Raw genomic sequence first — 11,544 nt, 5'->3', positions numbered from 1 at the left:
ACTTTGTCTTGCAGTGTTTCTGTTTACCTACCTTTCAGAACTGTGATCAGAAAAGTATCAGTCATCTTGGTTCCTATTCTGACCTGCATATTTGTGAAGCCACAGCCTCCTTTTCTCCCATCTGTGTTGCCTTGCGTGGGCTCCAGTGCTCATTCTGTGGGAATAAAAATGTTGTTTTTGCAGAGTTACATTGTTTTAAAGTAAGGAATCTGGTACTGAGATATGCTTGCAGTGATAAGAAAATTTAGCAGGTGACCTTGTACAATGCAGACAACCAGACTCCTTAGAACAATTAGGTGAAAATCATGGTGTCAAGTCAGGTAAGTGAAGAAACATTACCACTTCAAACAGTCAAAAGAAATTTGAAATTTAACAGGCTGGCAACTGAAGGCCATGCATTGTCTGTGAAGCATCAGATAGATTGTGAACCTGGATTACCCACTCAGTGGGGAAACAGGAGAGGGTCCTGTCATCAAAAGGTATATAAACTGTGTTTTGGAACTAGTAGGCGCACTCTCCTGCTTGTGGGGTGCCTGCGATTGCAATCGAGAATAAATTACTACTTCACTGAGATCCTTGCCTGAGCCTAAGTTATTGGCTATGGAGTGTTTCTCACAATTTGGAGGCTTGTCCGGGATCCGGTCACCTACGAGGGAGCCCCACTGCTGCAGCAGCAGGAAGGCATGCCCCGCTGATTTCAGTGGTCGTGGGCATCGATGGTGGTGGATCTGTGGAGAGCTGACAGAGGGCCCAAGACTGATTAAAGAGGCAGGATCCGTGAAGTAGTGGCTAAAGGAAGAAGGTAGGCACTCCAGTTTAAGAACTGATCCGGTAACTCTGTGCACAGACCAAGGTAAGAAATACTAAGCATTGCCTTGGGGGTCGGGTGAGACTCTGTGTGATGTGTGATTGAGATGTACTTCTGTACAAAGTGAGTGTGCAGTCCTGATCTGTGGTTCTGTAGCTCTGTGAGGGGCGTAGCCGGAGACCGACAAAATGTGAGATAAGGGAGAGAAAGGAAGAGTCTCGGGAAATTTGGTGTACGGTAAGCCCTTGCACAGGGAAGTGCTGCTTGGCAGTACACCAGTGAATCTGGTAAACTCAGGTGTGCGGTACCCCTTGCACGGTGAAGTGCTTGGCAGTTGTGGTGGTTTTACCATGCTAGGCAGCTAAACACCACAACCGCTCTCTCACTCCCCCTCCTTAGATGAGGAGGGGAAGAAGTAAAGTGAAGAACAATTCATGGGTTGAGATAAGGATAATTTAACTAAGGGGGAAATAATAATCTTTCCTTAATTATTATTATTATTATTATCTAAACAATTTAACTAAAGGGAAAAAAAAAAGGAGAGGGGAAAGGGAAAAAAGGGAGGAAAACGAACAAAACAAATAAAGGCTATGTGGAAGTGCAGAGGAAAGAAATTACTCTCTACTTCCCTCAAATGAGCGATGCTTGACCATGTCCTTGAAGCAGGGCCTCAACGCATGTAGCTGGTGTACAAGAGGAGGACCAGCATTTTCACAATGAGAGCCCACCCCTCCCCTTTTCTTCCTGTTTCACCTTTTATTGCTGAGTGTGACATCATATGGTATGGAATATCCCTTTGGTTGGTTTAGGTCAGCTGCCCTGGTGATGATTCTCTTCTCACTTTTTTGCCCTCCCCCTAGGAGGGTTAGAGAGAGTCCTGATGCTGTGCCAGCACTGCTCATCAGCAGACACAACACTGGTGTGATACCAGTGCTGTTCTAGCTACAAGTGCAGAGCACAGCACTGTATGGGCTGCTGCAGGGAAAGTTAACATCCCAGCCAGACCTAGTACAGCAGTACACCCCCATTTTCCAGAACTGGAACGTTAGTGTGTGGTACCCTGCTGAATCATTGGGATTAGAAATTAGAGAGCGATTGCTTATGAATAGGTGCTATGTACTGCACCTGTGCTGCGCTTAGGCCTCCAGATAACAGGAGCCCCTCATGGTTCAGACTTTAAACAAGGGGTTGGAGATAAGGAGGACTGCTTACAAAGGGACAAGATAAAGAATGTTAAACATACAGGCCTCAAGAAAACAGGAGCCCTCAGACCCAAGAACCAGATCAAACCAACCTTATGGCCCAGATTGTGACCAAAGCCTCAGAGAGCATGCGTAAAGAGATGAGGTGAAAAGTTCAACCCTGATGAAAACATCTTACTTCATCCCCATGACCCTCAATGCCCACCACCACAAGACACTGAGCAAACGCAGAGCTGAGGAGTTTATGGAAATGACTTATTGGAGCTAATTTTAATACTAAGCAGGGACAGGTTATGCATATGTATAGGCGTATTGGGAAACTTCATGCATATGTAGCTCTTTACTGCATACAACCACAGCAAGTTGCTGCTTTAGGCGCGCATGACTTTGGTGGGACTACCCCCACGCCGCCCAGCACTGAATAAACATACCTACTTTACAATCTTACTGATTGTGGAGTCAGCTTTCTGTGAGTCACTAACACTACTAACACTTAACTGTGTATCGTCTTAGGTGAACTACACCCCCCTTCCCTTACCAGCAGAGAGGTTAGGAGTTTTAACAGGAGATGAAGTCTTTAATGAGGACCCCATCTGGCTAGCTGAACTATTAGACCAGTTCCTACGACCTAATTTATACTCTTGGGGAAGGGAATTATGTCTATAAGTACATGTATGTTGTTTACAGGGAAAGAAATGGGAATGATCAGGAGGAGATCTGCTATACAAAAATGGGAAAGAGCTCATCCTCCAGGATCAGGGCATACCGGCAGGGCAGAAATACCCACTTGCCAATCCTGGATGGAATAATAATAGTGTGCTACACAGAAATCTTATGAGAGACTTGGGGTCAGAATGAGAAAGTACTTGGGGATGAGTCCCGAGGACCCGGTATCCCAAGGGCTCTTGAAAGTTCATTTTGTGATTAAAGCCTGGCAAGATGCACAGAAAATGCTCCAGAAGGTGGGGGGATGTAGTGAACAGTCACTGAGGGGCCCTCCTGCGGGAGGCCCTGAAGGTGTGCGTCAGGAGGGGAGATGAGAAGGAAAAGCAGAGAGCGAAACTCACGATATTGACAGTGCAGTAGGTAGTGAGGCAGAGGGTTGGAGAAAGAGGAAGAAAATCTTCAGGGGGAGTCAGGGCCAGGATGGAAAGGAGAGGAAGAGAAATGAAGGAATGGCAGGCAAGGAAGGCTGCCTGTGTTGCAGCCTGAATCCTAGCAGGGACAGGCTTTGATGGGATGTTTTAAGTGTGGCCAGGCTGGCCACTTCAGGTGGGAATGTCCGGAGTGGAACAAAGATGAGAAAAGGAAAATGGGATTAAATATGGTATACTGATATGTTATTTCAGCATCCTGAAGGGAGAAAGGTCTAGAATTAAGTTGGCCAATGACTGAACCTTTGGTGAAATTAAGTGTTAAAAAGGGTTACTGAAAGTCTTGAAGGTTTGCTATGTAATGTTTGACACAGTTGTTTGAAGTTGAATGAGCAGGGAAAGAGGATGTGAGCATTATCTAAGTAACAGTCTAGATGTTTTGCTGTGGTGTTTGGTCAGTTTCCCACGTATCAGGGAGGGCCGGGGGGCCAGAGAGGGCAGCCTGCTCCGTCAGGGGCCTCTCCAGAGGCCGCAGAGGGACTTCGGCTCTGATGCCTGGAGTGCCTCCTCCCCCTCCTTCTGCAAAATTTGACCCTGTAATGAGTTGATCGATTTACAAGGACAGTGAAAAACTTCCAGCCAAAAAGCCGGCTAGTTTGAAACAGTCTTAAATTACCAGTTAGCTGTGAAAGCCCACATTTATGTTATATATGGAGTGGTAATTCGTGTTGAGAAAATGGTTGATATTAATAAAGAAGGGGGAGATTTGAGAGTGTGGCCATGGGGGTTGGAAAGCCCATGGTTGAGATAACATTAGACTCTTAACGATGAGACCATCAGGAATATAAAATGGCTATATATATATTTATATCAGGAATATAAAATTGCTCGGCTAGCCAGGTGCCGAGCAATCCCACTGCAACTAAAAATGACAAGGTTGCAGTGGGATTGCTCGGCACCTGGCTAGCAGTCACTGAAGCCTTAAAGTGCCATGTGGGACCACAGTCAGACACGTGTGGTTTTTCAGTGAGGGAGCTGTGGGCTCGTTTACTGATCTGACTGCTACACCATGGGCCCCTCTGCTGCTACAGCCATTGAAGGCTTTTGCTGTTATGCCCCCTGCTGACCTGGACGTGACTTTTGACCCAGGCCTATTGGCCTTGAAAAGGAGATGAATATGCTTCTATCCAGGAGGAACAGGATATGTAAGGCCTGAAGACTGAGTTGCATGACAACTTGAAGCGAGACATATTATTCAAAAGGAATGGAAAATGGAGACTGTTAAGTCATGGAACTTAAAAGATTGATTGTTACCTTTCCTGATTGTACGTATGTGTATGCGTACTAGGGTTTAGTATGCAAAAGCAATGTTCTGTATATTTAGAATGTTTGATGTTCGTGTGTGCTTGTTGGTGGAGTGTAGACTTCCCGCACATCCAGCGCTGTTTACTTGCCTTTTATACTTTTTGGGAATATTTCTTTCATAAATATTACTAAATTCAGATTGAATTGAGACTTCATTTATAACATTTAGAACACCACTCATAGTCATTTATAACTTCGTATTTGCAATTATTTTATTTATCAAGTCTGTGCTTACAAATAGCAAGCTAGCACACCAGCAAACTGTTCATTATAACTTTCCTAGTGGACATAGGTACATCTGCATTTTTTTTGTTGTCCAAAGTTTTGTACTGAAAGTACTTTTAAAGCAACAACAACCAGGATTTTTTATTGTTGTGTATCAGATTAATGCTGTGTTGTAATTGAAAAGAAATGTGCCTTCAAAAAGTCATCCAAAGATTTGTATGGCTGGATTTTACAAAAGACTTGTTTACCTAACATGAAATTAAGGTAATTTCATATAGTTGAGATTAACTGTCAGGGTTAATTATTGATTAAAATAAATAAATAAATAGAAATAAAAAAAATCAGACATTGGTTGTAAAATAACGTTTGCTTTGATTCCTTGGATTGACTTAGTTTCTCTATCAGTTGCTAGGTTGATGCTTTTTGTCTCTTCATTTTCTAGGATTTACTACTATGTAATGAGTTCATTCTGTGAGAGGGAGCTGGGGCTGTTGGGCACCTGAGGGTGGAGGGGTTGGTTCTGATAGAATCACAAAGGAACCTCCTGTGATCCTAATGGGCAAGCAGCATTTGTGAGGGAGAGGAATCTAGGGATGTTGAAAAGCCATCAGTTCCAGATTTATTTCTGGGGAATAGTCCCTATATTTGCATGACATGAGGGAAAAGAGACATAGAAAATGCAGACCAGTCTTGGTATTTTGGGCTTCCCAGTGTTATATATGGAGTGGTAATTCGTGTTGAGAAAATGGTTGATATTAATAAAGAAGGGGGAGATTTGGGAATGTGGCCATGGGGGTTGAAAAGCCCCGTGGTTGAGATAACATTAGGCTCTTAATGATGAGGCCATCACGAATGTAAAAGAGTTTAGAGGGAACAAAGAAGGGTGATTCAGGAGACTCCATGCAGTCTGGGGTTGCTTGTTCTCCAGCTGGTTTCTTGTTCTCCAGCCATTAAGGCATGGAAGTTTCTGGGTGTTTACTGTTGCTGTTATATTCAAAGTTGTTTGACCAATGAAAAGTTGTTTTGAGAAGAAGAACTGCTGTGGAGAGAAGGGTATAAGAGGGGAGCCTGCCCTCAAGATAAAAAAAAAAAAAAGGCAACCAGGTTCGATCTGGGAAGAACGGGATATATAAGGCCTCAAGACCAAGTTGCTTGACAACTTAAAGCGAGACATATTGTTCAAAATGAATGGAAAATGGAGACTGTTAAGTCATAGAACTTAAAGGGTTGTTTGTTACCTTTTCTGATTGTACATATGCATAGGTGTACTTGGTTTAGTATATAAAGCAATGTTCTGTATATTTAGAATGTTTGATGTTCATGTGATTCAAAGATCGAAGCTGAAATTTCCTTAAGTGGTATATTCTTTATTGCAGTGCTGGATGCACGGGGGATCTCTCCACCTATTGTGCATAACCAAAGCGGAAAGCAGTCTTGAATTTATACAATCAATCTATTAATATTCTACAGGTGCCTATACATATTCATCACCTATCCTCTCCTTCCCTCGTTTCTCATGCTAATTAGCTTTTTGGCACCTTGCGCCTGCGTAGAGCCTCCCAAGAATTGCGGGCAGGGGTCTTCGGGACGTGGGCAGGGGTCTTTGGGAGGAAGACCCCGAGTTTTCCTCACAGTGTACTTTTCACTTTTGGTCAGGATTCTGCTGAGTTGGCACGTTTCTTAATTGCAAGAGCTGGCTTTTGCTGATTCTTCTGTTTGTTGTATCTTTATCATGAATTCCAGTGTTCTGTTTCGAGATTTATAGTCCTTACATCTGTTTCTCTGTCTGTCTGCCGCTTCCTTATCTGGGGATTGTCCTTGCCTCCCCAATGTCTATTGTCTTTGCCTCCCCAATGTCTCCTTAATCACGTGTGTGCGTGTTGGTGGAGTGTAGACTCCCCGCACACCCAACGCTGTTTACTTGCCTTTTATATCTTTTATAGCTTTTATACCTTTTATCAATGTTCTTTATAAATATTATTAAATTCAGATTGAGTTGAGACTTCATTTATAACAAACATCACTCTTAAAATGCAGTTACCTGGCTAGATATTTTAATGAGACTCAGGTAGGTTACATAGAAAATCTCGTAGTCATTCTTGCTTAAATGAGAGTTGAGCTGATCTTCCCTGTTTCTTCTGTGAGGATATGGTGCTGGACAGTAAGATCCATCACAACTTACAGTTTAGTTGGAATGGTGTTGTCAGGTATTTTTATTATTACCATCTAACTACAAGCAAATAATAACAAATAACAAACTATAAAAATACTATAACAAACTATAAAAATACAAACTATAAAAAAATAACAAACTATAAGCAAATAATAACAAATAATTGTTGTAACTTGCTATCAACATGCTTTAACTTTCTGGGCAAGCATTAACAAATGTTGTTCATTGTGTTTGACCAGTCTCTTATTATCTGAATATTTTTCTTACTCTTTCTAGAATTTAGCAACTGACTCAATCTTGATATCGGACTGCTTCAAATTGTTGTTTTACAACAGCATGCCAGACTGTAAGTATCAAGGACCTTGAGTAGTTTGAAAAGTAGCAAATAATTGTTACTCCTAACAGGGCCCTTCCTCTTTTTAAGTACAGTTTTGTAAAATTACTGTATAGATTCTCTTGTAAACCTTCCATAAAGCATTCTAATTTTTTCTCTGGAATATTGTTATGTATCTGTCATATAAACAGACTACAGTTTCCATATGCTTCCAGCCTTCATATTTTCTTTTGTTTATATATTTCCCTTAGCGCAAGCAGAATGAGGTGCTGTTACCAAAGTGCTTTCCAATCATCTTCCATAATGGTTATGCAATAGACTTCAGAATTCTTCTGGACATGTTCCTATTGTCTGTAATGGTATCTGTTACTAGTATCTCTGTTTTAATTATAAGAATCTTCAAAACATTTTCTTTAGCTTTAATTACACTTAGCTTTTGGCCTCAAATAGTGAATGATGTCATCCTGAAGTGCTCAAACAAATTGCTCTCTCTGGGTTAAATGGGAAAGGGTTTAAGGTAGGTTATGCTCAGTCGGGGTCCCTTAGTGTGCTAGGATTAATTTCACAGGCATTGCCACAGGATGCTATAGATAGATGAATTTCAGAATAGGCTGTTAAATCAGCTCCCCCCTGCGCAGCCCCCTATATCCCTGAAGAAAGAAAATGACAAGATGTCTGGATGGAAGGCATTGTGCTGTACTAAGAAGAGGTTGAAATTAAAAGTAAAACTGAGAAACCCTTGTAAAAATATTACTTTTCTTATAAATGAAGTCTCAACTCTATCTGAATTTAGTAATATTTATAAAAGAATGTTATATATGGAGTGGTAATTCGTGTTGAGAAAATGGTTGATATTAATAAAGAAGGGGGAGATTTGGGAATGTGGCCATGGGGGTTGGAAAGCCCCGTGGTTGAGATAACATTAGACTCTTAACGATGAGGCCATCACGAATGTAAAAGAGTTTAGAGGGAACAAAGAAGGGTGATTCAGGAGACTCCATGCAGTCTGGGGTTGCTTGTTCTCCAGCTGGTTTCTTGTTCTCCAGCCATTAAGGCATGGAAGTTTCTGGGTGTTTACTGTTGCTGTTATATTCAAAGTTGTTTGACCAATGAAAAGTTGTTTTGAGAAGAAGAACTGCTGTGGAGAGAAGGGTATAAGAGGGGAGCCTGACTTCAAGATAACTTCATCGCGTTGCCTTTTTTTTATTTATGTCATCAATAAAGAAGCACGAAAAAGAAGTGAAGAGGAACAGGCTGGCAGAATGGAGACCAGGACAGGAACAGGCACTTTGATTGCCTCATGAAGATAGGTTCGGCCAAACTCAGCAAACTGCTCAGAGAAGCTCGTACAGAAAGTTGCTGGAAATAGGCGCTGGAAATAGTTGCTGGAAATAGTTGCTGGAATAGGCTGGAGAGAAGCTCAATCTGAGAGAAGCGGACCTGTGCACACAACTGCCCCTTGCTGGTAAGCAGTTGCGCATTATGGGGAATCATACATCCTTAGGAACAAAGACTGTCCTGGTAACCTTACAGTTTATTCTCCTTATTAACAATCAGACAGTTTATGATCCTGAAACATGGGACCAAATTGATGTCAAGGTGTGGGACTCTGCAACTAAAAATGACAAGGTTGCAGTGGGATTGCTCGGCACCTGGCTAGCAGTCACTGAAGCCTTAAAGTGCCATGTGGGACCACAGTCAGACACGTGTGGTTTTTCAGTGAGGGAGCTGTGGGCTCGTTTACTGATCTGACTGCTACACCATGGGCCCCTCTGCTGCTACAGCCATTGAAGGCTTTTGCTGTTATGCCCCCTGCTGACCTGGACGTGACTTTTGACCCAGGCCTTATTGGCCTTGAAAAGGAGATGAATATGCTTTTCTTCTATCCAGGAGGAACAGGATATGTAAGGCCTGAAGACTGAGTTGCATGACAACTTGAAGCGAGACATATTATTCAAAAGGAATGGAAAATGGAGACTGTTAAGTCATGGAACTTAAAAGATTGTTTGTTACCTTTCCTGATTGTACGTATGTATAGGCATATTCAGGTATAGTATGCAAAAGCAATGTTCTGTATATTTAGAATGTTTGATGTTCGTGTGTGCTTGTTGGTGGAGCATAGACTCCTCGCACACCCAGCGCTGTTTAATTGCCTTTTATACCTTTTATAATTATTTCTTTTATAAATATTACTACATTCAGATTGAATTGAGACTTCGTTTATAACAGGAAGGATGTATGATTCCCCATAATGCGCAACTGCTTACTAGCGAGGGGCAGTTGTGTGCGCGGGTCCACTTCTCTCAGCTTGAGCTTCTCTCCAGGTCCAGTGTGCCTATTTCCAGCGACTTTCTCTACGAGCTTCTTTGAACAGTTTGCTGAGTCTGGCTGAACTGATCTTCATCAGGCAATCAATGTGCCTGTTCCCGTCCTGGTCTCCATTCTGCTAGCCTGTTCCTTTTCATTCCTTCTTTCTGCTTCTTTATTGCTGACATGACATAACTTCATTATATCTTATTGCCTTTTTTTATCTTGAGGTCAGGCTCCCCTCTTATACCCTTCTCTCCACAGCAGTTCTTTTCAAAACAACTTTTCATTGGTCAAACAACTTTGAATATAACAGCAACAGCAAACACCCAGAAACTTCCATGCCTTAATGGCTGGAGAACAGCAATCCCAGACTGCATGGAGTCTCCTGAATCACCCTTCTTTGTTCCCTCTAAACTCTTTTATATTCCTGATGGTCTCATCATTAAGAGTCTAATGTTATCTCAACCATGGGCTTTCCAACCCCCATGGCCACACTCTCAAATCTCCCCCTTCTTTATTAATATCAACCATTTTCTCGACATGAATTACCACTCCATATATAACACTTAATTAACATTTCCAGAGTGTATTCAAATGCCCCTGGGAGAGCCTTGATTTGCTTTTTTAATAGTTGATTGAGATGAAATGCTTATATTGCAGCGAAATATCATTTTAAAATGAAGCATTAATAATGATTCAAATGTTGCTAAAGAATAAAACCTACATGACTTTAGGAATACAGTTGGATTGAAATGTTTCAAGTTCAACAGAATTTTTTGTTTAAAAATCACTCTTCCATGCAATTTTTAATTTTCTTTGCATCACAAATCTACTTTTCTCTAAAAGTGCAGTTTCATGTAACAACTAATCCAGTGTAACACAAGACTGCTGCTGAAAGATGCAGTCCTGCTCTGCTCCCTGTTTTCTCAGCGAAGATCAGATGGCCATAGAGTCAGTTCAGCTTGCTTTTAGAACAGGGAGGAGTGAGTTTGGTGGCATGTCAGTAAGCTGAACATGATAAACAGAGAACTTAGTTCTGTCCTTTATTATATTCATATGAATAAACAGATGCAAAAGTAAACAGAAATACAGAGTTCACATTAGCCTGCAGACACTTTCTTCCAGCAGAGCAAGTTGGCCTATATACTCTACATGGAACTGTGAGGTCTGGGAAATGGTAATATTTTATGAAGATTTGCATTCATGAATCAGTGATAAGTAATTGTTTCAAGAGTGATCAGAAGGCATTTTTATATAGTAACTGTTTTATTTCAGTCAGTTCCTTTTCAGTCTTTCTATTCTTACATCTGATGTTAACTTGAGCCTTTGGGAATGTTGGACTGGAAAAACTTCCATGGTCATTAAATGCAATTTCCTGTAGAAGACATTGTTACCCAGAAAGGTCACAAGACCATTCACTCCTTACTCTCTGAACTCTGCAAGCCTCCGAACACCTCCAAATACCGGAAGGTAGATTTGAGGTTTTTAAGAAGAAAGCTCAAGAATGAGTGTGTGATGTAAAAAGTGAGCAGGAGAGAAATGTGTCTGCCTGCACCATATGAGGGATTCTCTAATGTCTAGATTATTTAGCATTAAGGACTGGATGCTAATTTTCAGGACTTGTTGCAAAACATCTGGATAGAGAGGTGGTGGCTGCCAGTGTCAGAGCAAATATAGCAGAATTCATGCATCTAATTCCACTTTCAAGTCCCATATGGACGCAGCAGCAGCTAATCTAGAAGTGCCAATAAATGCTCAGACACAGCAAGAGGCCATTGGCTGCCAGGATGGCATGCTGTGCTCTTCTTGCCATTCCCAAGACATAAGCAGGCAGTTGGATGGAATTGTTCTGGAGGCTGGATCTGGCCTCTGTGGCCCCTGCTATTTTAAGCACCCACTAATAATGCCTGGATGACATTAGGAAGTAAGGTCTATAGTGTGTCTATAGAAAAAAGGCAAATTAAAAACAAAAAACATTAACCCTAGGGGTCTTTTCCTATGGGGGGAGGGGAGGGGGAGGGAGGGGGGGGGGG

This window comes from Aythya ferina (assembly GCF_964211825.1).
Source record: "Aythya ferina genome assembly, chromosome: 10".
Lineage (NCBI taxonomy): Eukaryota > Metazoa > Chordata > Aves > Anseriformes > Anatidae > Aythya > Aythya ferina.
Note: the sequence above shows the minus strand (reverse complement) of the source record.